We start from the raw sequence: 10000 nt of genomic DNA on the forward strand, positions 1-10000 counted from the left end.
AGGAGTGCAGCAAGCGGTTCAGTGTGCTGGAAAGTCTGAAAAAACACATGCGGACGCACACAGGGGAAAAACCCTACAGGTGTGAGGAGTGCAACAAGCAGTTCAGTCAGCTGGGTGGTCTGAAGAAACACATGCGGACTCACACAGGGGAGAAACCCTACAAATGTGAAGAGTGCAGCAGACAGTTCAGTCAATGGGGTAGTCTAAACTCTCACATGCGGACTCACACAGGGGAGAAACCCTACAGGTGTGAGGAGTGCAGCAGGCAGTTCAGTCTGCTGTGGAATCTGAAGAGCCACATGCGGACTCACACAGGTGAGAAACCCTACAGATGTGATGAGTGCAGCAGACAGTTCAGTGTGCTGTGTAATCTAAGGAAACACGTGCGGACTCACTTGTGAGAAACCCTACAAGTGTGACTGAGGAGTACAAAACCTCAGTTTTTGAGCATTGAGTTGTGAGCCTAGTCATATCAAACAGGGAAGAAACTCCAAGTGTGGGGAGTGCAGCAGACTGTTAAGTCACCTGGGTCATTGCAAGAGACACACGCAAACTCTACTGGGCGATTTGTTGTGTGCAAGAAGGTGAATCATGTGAAACCAGACAAGAAAATATCAAAGAAATACTTGGATTGAGGACATGCTAGAAAGTTCATAAGTTGTATAGGACAACACCACGAGCAAGTTGAGTATTCAGGGCGAGTTTTACATCTTGTTAACTTTCAGTAGTAGTATTAGAAATCAAACTGGTAAAGGAAAGTCCATGTATTTGCTCTTAATGATGTACTTTAAACAGTGACTTTAAAACTGTGTGTAAAGTTTGCTTAACTGCCTTTCACAGAATGTATTGTTCTTTAGAACGTCATACTGCATGCGGTACATCTGGTTTGTAGCATTCCATAGCACAGCATAACTGATTTTAGGGGATGTAAAATACAGTATATCAAGCTAACTAACATCAATTCGTTTGTTTAAAGTTCTTCTGTTATAGAAGAAAATAGTTTTGTTTTTATTAGATGGAATACCATCCAACATAGGCATGTTGTTGTTTATTCTAGGTAACCTAGATATTTATAGAATCAGTTTATTTAGTATACTATTTGTTTCTTGTTTCTAAATAATGGTTGCGGTGATAGAATTAGTGCATGTAGTTGTAAGTGCTTAGAAAGACGTTTGTTGCTGATATTCTACTGTCTGTATTACATTTTGTAGCAATAGAACCGACATGTACTTGTTATAGCGCCTAGTATTTACTCCTGTAGTCTTAGTTAAGTGTCGTTCGTCAGTCAGGTTGACGAGGACCGCTTCGTCATCCCTCTGTAGTAGGGTGTGTCCTCAGGTGACTGTAGAGTCCAATTTTCGCCCGGAACCGGCGCTCACAGTGCGGGCAGGAGAACAGAGCAGTGTTCGCCACAGGACCGGCAGCACCCTCCTTCCTGGCTCGTCTCTTCTGCCGTGCGGCAGTTCTGCGTGCTTCCTCACAGGTAGCGGCACCCTCTCTAACTGTGCGTCGCCACAGTGGTCGGTCACTGGCAAGTCTTTCCCACGAATCTGCCTTTATGTTGAAGGCTTTCAGGGATACTTTAAGAGAGTCCTTGTACCTCTTCTTTTGGCCACCACGTGACCGTACACCTTCTTCAAGTTCATCATAGAACAGTCTCTTGGGCAGTCTATGGTCTGGCATACGGACCAAGTGTCCTGACCATCTAAGCTGGGACTGCATCAGAATGGTGTGAATGCTCGGCATACCTGCACGAGTCAAAACCTCCGTGTCCGGTATTTTCTCTTGCCATTTGATGCGCAACAGCTTCCTTAGGCGGGTGGTATGGAAGTGATTTAATTTCCTGGCATGGCGTCGGTACACAGTCCATGTCTCACACGCATACAAGAGTGTTGGGAGTACAATGGCTTTGTACACCTTAAGTTTTGTCTCCATACGGATCCCACTTCTGTTCCATACTTGTACTGTACTTGTTATAGCGCCTAGTATTTACTCCTGTAGTCTTACTACGTACTCCACATAACACAGCTACTGTTGAAGATCGGAATACTCCTCTTCGTCAGATGCCATTGAAGACCTGAATACTCCCCGTCTTCTCCGTACATTAAAAAGCTGGACATACGACGCGGAACACCTCCTAGATCGACGGTGTCTAGATTCCTTCTCCCAAGAAAACCAGTCAGAGAGAAAACAACCATGACTCTTCGAAATCAAAGATTGAATTCGCTGATAACAGGTCGAATCGTATCATTGTGTAAGAAAATGTATTGTATGTATTGTTAGTATTAAAGCATTTGTATATTATCGCCGGTTCTATCCCCTCCCTTGGCCGGTGCCGCGGTCGCCTGTTCGAACACGTGCCAGCGCAACGTCGTGTTCGAACAGGTGATCTATACCGGTACCGTTCGAGGGAAGGGGCTCTAGAACCGGCCGGTTACAGATTGAATAAATGAGTTAAGATCAAGCCATTGACGAGTTCAGACGTGCGTCCTTCTTCGTCTCGTTACAATTGTATATAATTACAGAATATGTCCATTTTGACAACCTTTCCACATGTGAAAACTCGCAGTAGGCACTGACTGGATAATCCACAACATTATGTTCCGGTTTGCTTTTTATACGGAAGTTGTTGGGAGATCGTGATAATATTTAGTATGTAAATAGCTACATTTATGAAATGTTAACAACAAAAAATGAAACACACATACCATACACACACAAACACACACAGTGGTATATACAACTACACGACACTGGATAATCTGCAACATTCTGTTTTGTTTGTTTGTTAATGAGTAGACAAAAGACGTTGCGAGATAGTGATGATATTTTGTATGTAATAGGTGTTGACAAAACGAAGGGGTATATTTAGGAAATGTTAACAACAACATATTTAATAAATAACATTAAGCCAACGAACACAGCGTGAAGGTAACAGAAACGACCACCAGTAGCAACAATAGATTATGTTTCTTCATGATTATATCATGAACCCCCTGGATTCTTGGTAGAACAATCTACCAAAAGACAAAGTGGCAACCATACCAAATATACATCCAGTACCTTCATAGCAAAACTAGACAAACACACGCAAACAAACACACACACACGTACATACACAGGCACTACACAAACAAAAACGCACGTACACACACAGACACACAGATCAGACCCACACAAAAAGACATACACATGAACGCACACACACAAACATACACGCGCGCGCGCACGCACACACACACACACACACACACACAAGGCCACTATAATACACGGATATCCCAATCAAATCAAGAGCGGCCGAAAAAGGTGAAATGTTATAGCTCCTACCTGACCGAAGACTCGACTTGACAACAAATGAAGTATGCGGGATGCTCCAGACGAAACACACCTTCAACTGGAGATCGGAACGTCCCTCTGCGTCCACTGATACTGAAAGTTGGGATATTATCACACACAAGTTGGTTGGAGCTGTAAATAACCCTCCCGATCTTTTTAGAGCAGGGTGAAAACCGTGTTTCCGTGTTTGATAGAACGTGGCGTTGCAGCGACATCGTTCGAACAGCACAAAACAAAACCGGTTGTCATGTTCCACGTTCTTTTATACGTCATAGAACGATTTGTTTGTTGTTACGTCGTGGAACATATAAATGCTAGAACTTAGTAGACGATTCATGCATGGATTCTTCAAAGTTTCAAAAACTGCCACATGAATTCCAACTCCGCGGATAGCAAGGACCCTGCTCCGCTTCGCCTCATTATGAATCCAATCTCCGCGGAGCTCATTCCGCTAACCCCCGTGTCTCCGTCCACCAGACGTGTCGTTGTGTGGAGAGAGAATATCGAGGGTCTCTTGTTCTCGTCGTCTTCCTGAGTTTTCTACGAGCCTTGTTCGGTTCAGATCGTCGGGATTTCATCCATACAGCTCAGGTAGGTACCAAGAGCTTGTCTACTCCACAGTTGTCGATGGGACACAAAAATTACACGTACAAGTTTGTTTTACGCTCTCTGAGTCTCTCACTAGCGATGTGTGTGTGTGCCGCTTCTATGTTCTATACTGCTCGGAAAGTAACGGTTTCTTGTGTGTAAACACGTTTCTGTCAGCAGCAACTTTAGAGTATATGGAGAGCAGCACAACTGATGCAAACTTTGTTTTGTTTTGTTTGCCCTCCACGTTGTAAAAGATCGTGAGAAAGTGTTGTTGACATCTCAGCGAAGGTCTAGAAGGGGTTATGTCGTCTCCGTACAAAATGAAATCAAAACACAACAGTCAACAGTGCTTCCATATTGTACAAATAGTAAAATTGTCTATCTATAAATGCACACTTAATTTTATAGAGAAGAGGTAATTTTTGGGTTGAAATTCAGAAGTTCTTTCGATATACTAGACGCTTTTGTAAACCCCAAATGTGCCTCGCAATGGTCTTTCCACCCAAACATCTGGTTTTTATCATGGAGGAATTTACATGTGGCGCTATTCATTGAGGGGAGGGGTGTTGAGGGGTGATTCACTAACTGTCTAAACGGAGGCTTTGTCGTCCAGCGAAAGGATATTTAAAGGAAATGCAGACTTTCTTATCACATCTTTTTGTTTTCCGTTTTCTACAGGATTCCATAGTCTAGTACTGCTGAAAGGAAAAACAGGATTCCATAGTCCAGTAGTGCTGACAGGGAAAACAGGATTCCATAGTCCAGTACAGTAGTGCTGAAAGGGAAAACAGGATTCCATAGTCCAGTAGTGCTAAAAGGAAAACAGGATTCCATAGTCCAGTAGTGCTGAAAGGAAAACAGGATTCCATAGTCCAGTAGTGCTGAAAGGGAAAACAGGATTCCATCGTCCAGTAGTGCTGGAAGGGAAAAAAGGATTCCATAGTCCAGTAGTGCTGAAAGGAAAAACAGGATTCAATAGTCCAGTAGTGCTGAAAGGGAAAATCAGGCTTCCATAGTCCAGTATTGCTGAAAGGAAAACAGGACTCCATAGTCCAGTAGTGCGGAAGGGGAAACAGGATCCCATAGTCCAGTACTGCTGAAAGGAAAAAAAGACTTCCATAGTCCAGTAGTGCTGAAAGGGAAAATCAGGATTCCATACACGGCGGTCGGTTGCTAGGCTAAAAGTCGCATTACTATGGAGGTATCGGGTTACAGAACGCGTTCGAACGTGGCCGCGCGGGAGTCCCGGGCCGGCCCGGGGGTAACGGGTAAAATTTGAAAATAAACAAAAGTAATTGGAGAGTAAATACTCGTCAAAATAAAATGTAATAAGTGATTTTGTTTACCTCAAATGTTATTCTTGCACTGCCTTTGCTCCACTTTGTGTACATTTCCTTCCGATTGAGATCAATTTCGGATTTCAAAAAGGGTTCACGAGAAACAAACAACTGATTTTAAGAGGCCCCGAAAATTAAAAATAAGGTTAGATTTTTGGATTTTTAGAAATATTACAGTAAATTTAAACTTTCTGTCTTAGGATTTTTTTAGTTTTTGACTAAAACTCGACTTACAGTCAAAAGAAGAGCTAAAAACGCAGTGTGTTAACTTTAAATACCGATAATTCATAATCGCGGCCATATTTGAAAAATCCCTAAGACAGAAATGTGCGGAAATCGTTCCTCTTCCAACCAAGCCCTCAATGAGGTAATTTGAGCGATTTTTGGGAATGGTTAAAATACCATGTTTGCACGCATGCTGTGCCACTTGGATATGGGGACCTGGATTTTATAACAGCGTCAACAAGAATTCTGACCTTCAAGGTCACCCACGATGACGGCAGTAGCTTCGTTACATGTTACAGATCCACAATAAAATCACGGCATAGATGTAATGTTTTGAAAACGGTTCATATTTGTGGAAAGGTGGATTTTTCCTGTTCCGTGGTTCCCAAGTAAAAAAGAGCTTGAAGTAGCCGGTTGTAGCGGCTTTACTGTAAATGACCGCGGGTAACCCCAGATCGAACGCCCGCTCTATTCGAATGACGTCATATCGAACAAGATTCGCGGGTTCGGGGGATTCGATCTCCATAGTAGCGGATTGGGACTTTTGGGCCCAAATCTGACCATCGTGATAGTCTAGTAGTGCTGAAAGGGAAAAACAGGCTCCCATAGTCCAGTAGTGCTGAAAGGGAAAAACAGGATTCCATAGTCCAGTATTGCTGAAAGGAAAACAGGACTCCATAGTCCAGTAGTGCGGAAGGGGAAACAGGATCCCATAGTCCAGTACTGCTGAAAGGGAAAACAGGATTCCATTGTCCAGTAGTGCTGAAAGGGAATACAGGATTCCATAGTCCAGTAGTGCTGAAAGGGAAAACAGGATTCCATAGTCCAGTAGTGCTGAAAGGAGAACAGGATTCCATGATAGTCCAGTAGTGCTGAGAGGAAAACAGGATTCCATGGTCCAGTAGTGCTGAAAGGAGAACAGGATTCCATGATAGTCCAGTAGTGCCTAGAGGGAAAACAGGATTGCATAGTCCAGTAGTGCTGAAAGGGAAAAACAGGATTGCATAGTCCAGTAGTGCTGAAAGGGAAAAACAGGATTCCATAGTCCAGTAGTGCTGAAAAGAAAAAAAAAACAGGATTCCATAGTCCAGTACTGCTGAAAGGAAAACAGGATTCCATAGTCCTGCCTGCCCTGCTGAAAGAGAAAACAGTTCTCAAGGGTTCACCTGTGTTCTTCCAGACATCAGTACTCAGGTGTAGCGGTTCAAGACGATATTTTGCTGGTAAGAACATTTAATTATTAACTTAATTAAGGTCAAGGATGTTAAAGTTGTGTTTGTATGTACATGTATGTGGTTTAATATATCTCGAAGAGGCTTTTGATGGATTTCAAAGAGGCCTTGGAAAATTGTCATGAAATTTTCTATGAAGTTAGGCTTTGTCCCATTGAAGAAATGATTGTTTTTTTATTAGCACTTTGGCAGATTTCCTAGGTACCGCAATAGAATGTCGAGTTTTCCTGTTTTCTGGACAAGCTACGGTAATGATTTTGCAAGACTGATAGCTGTTATGTTTGGGGAGAAGTTACATAAGTTGAGTTTTTCGTAAATAAAGGTTCAAACAATTTGATAGTGTCAGAATTATCACAGCAAGGACCAACTGTCAAAGTGATCCTTGCTTTTCTCTATGCAAATTGCTGAACTCTACAAAGTCAGAATACTGTACACTGAACAGGACTGTTTTTTAAGGCATTAAGGAGGCCATATATATCAGAGCACTTCAGCCTTCACTTAATAGAGATGGTGGACGATATAAACTCACTGGCACTTTTAATCAATTGCTTACGTCACGTATCAGTAAAGTCGTGTGAATAGGGTCACGTGTTTGTAACAGTAACTGTCGCGAGATCACGTTAAAGTGATTGGTCATTAATTATCCTGTGCTAAGTTCAACGTTTTACTATGATTACAACCCACTCAGATGAACTTCCATGATACATTGCTGAACTGTTTGATAGTTTCTTAGTCCTGATAGTTCTGATCAGATAGAAACTGTTGAAATTAAATGTTGTTCATCTTCATACTACAGGACTACACAGCTTGTGTTACCATGGCAACAAACAGCAGTGGTTCTGATGGCATCAAAAGAGGTTCGGATGGGAGAGCTTCCACAAAAAAGGTACAGATGTGAGGAGTGCAGCAAGCAGTTCAGTCATCTGAGTCATCTCAAGACACACATGCGGACTCACACAGGTGAGAAACCCTACAGGTGTGAGCAGTGCAGCAGGCAGTTCAGTCAGCTGTGTACTCTCAAGGCCACATGCGGACTCACACAGGTGAGAAACCGTACAAGTGTGAGGAGTGCAGCAGACAGTTCAGAGAGATGGGTCAACTTAAGAAACACATGCGGACTCACACAGGTGAGAAACCCTACAGGTGTGAGGAGTGCAGCAGGCAGTTCAGTCAGCTGTGCCGTCTGAAGACTCACATGCGGACTCACACCGGGGAGAAACCCTACAGATGTGAGGAGTGCAGCGGGCAGTTCAGTAAATTGAGTGATCTGAAAATGCACATGCGGACTCACACAAGGGAGAAACCCTACAGGTGTGAAGAGTGTAACAGGCAGTTCAGTCTGCTGGCAAATCTGAAGACCCACATGCGGACTCATACAGGTGAGAAACCCTACAGGTGTGAGGAATGCAGCAGGCAGTTCAGAGATCTGGGTCATCTTAAGAAACACCTGCGGACTCACACAGGGGAAAAACCGTACAAGTGTGAGGATTGTGGCGAGCAGTTTAGAGAGCTTAGTCATCTTAAGTATCACATGCGGACTCACACAGGTGAGAAACCCTAAAGGTGTGAGGAGTGCAGCAGGCAGTTCAGTGTGCTGTGGAATCTGAAGAGCCACATGCGGACTCACACAGGTGAGAAACCCTACAAATGTGAAGAGTGCAGCAGACAGTTCAGTCAAAGGGGTCATCTAAACTATCACATGCGGACTCACACGGGTGAGAAACCCTAAAGGTGTGACGAGTGCAGCAGGCAGTTCAGTGTGCTGTGTAATCTAAGGAAACACATGCGGACTCACTTGTGAGAAATCCTACATGTGTGACTGAGGAGTACAAAACCTCTGTTTTGAGGATTGAGTTGTGAGCCTAGTCATAGCAAACAGGGAAGAAACTTCAAGTGTGGGGAGTGCAGCAGACTGTTAAGTCACCTGGGTCATTGCAGGAGACACATGCAAACTCTAGTGGGCGATTTGCTGTGTGTAAGAAGGTAAATCATGTTAAACCAGACAAGGAAAAAGCAAAGAAATACTTGGATTGAGGGCATGCTAGAAAGTTCATATGTTGTATAGGACCACACCACGAGCAAGTTGAGTATTCAGAGCGAGTTTTACATACGATGTACATAATTTTCAGTAGTATTAGAAATCAAGCTGGTAAAGAAAAGTCCATGTATTGGCCCTTTATGATGTACTTCAAACAGTGACTGTAAAAATGTGTGTAAAGTTTGCTTAAGTGCCTTTCACAGAATGTATGGTTCTTTGGAAACGTCATACTGCATGCTGTACATCTGGTTTGTAGCATTCCATGGCATAGCGTACCTGATAATGAAAATACAGTATAACATGCCAACTAACATCAATTCGTTTGTTTAAAGTTTTTTTGTTATAGAAGAAAATAGTGGTTTTTATAGATGGAATACCATCCAATATTAGCATGTTATTGTTTATTCTGGTAACCTTGATATTTATAGAATCAGTTTATTTTGTATACTACATGTTTCTTGTAGTATTTGATTCTTTTTTCTGAATAATGGTTGCTGTGATAGAATTAGTGCTTGTAGTTGTTACTGTATAGAAAGACGTTTGTTGCTGATATTCTACTGTGTTACATTTTATAGCAATATTACCAACAGGTACTGTAAGTTGTTATAGCGCCTAGTATTTACTCTTCTGGTCCTAAGTAATGTATCAACGTACTCCACATAACACAGCTGCTATTGAAGATCGGAATACTCCTCTTCTTCTCCACACATAACACAGCTGCTATTGAAGATCGGAATAATCCTCTTCTTCTCCACACATAACACAGCTGCGATTGAAGGTCGGAATACTCCTCTTCTTCTCCACACATAACACAGCTGCTATTGAAGATCGGAATACTCCTCTTCTTCTCCACACATAACACAGCTGCTATTGAAGATCGGAATACTCCTCTTCTTTTCCACACATAATAAAGCTGCTATTGAAGATAGGAATACTCCTCTTCTTCTCCACACATAATAAAGCTACTATTGAAGATCGGAATACTCCTCTTCTTCTCCACACATAACACAGATGCTACTGAAGATCGGAATACTCCTCTTCTTCTCCACACATAACACAGCTGCTATTGAAGATCGGAATACTCCTCTTCTTCTCCACACATAACACAGCTGCTATTGAAGATCGGAATACTCTTCTTCTTATCCATACATAACACAGCTGCTATTGAAGATCAGAATACTCCTCTTCTTCTCCACACAAAATTAAGCTGCTATTGACGATAGGAATACTCCTCTTCT

General features: G+C 42.6%; 1 pseudogene; it reads left to right on the plus strand.

Annotated features, from left to right (window-relative positions):
* The window catches only part of LOC109462704, a 65738-nt pseudogene that overhangs the window by 22857 nt on the left and 32881 nt on the right, over positions 1-10000 (plus strand).

Source organism: Branchiostoma belcheri, unplaced genomic scaffold (assembly GCF_001625305.1).
Source record: "Branchiostoma belcheri isolate BF01 breed outbred unplaced genomic scaffold, Haploidv18h27 scaffold12, whole genome shotgun sequence".
Classification (NCBI taxonomy): Eukaryota; Metazoa; Chordata; class Leptocardii; order Amphioxiformes; family Branchiostomatidae; genus Branchiostoma; species Branchiostoma belcheri.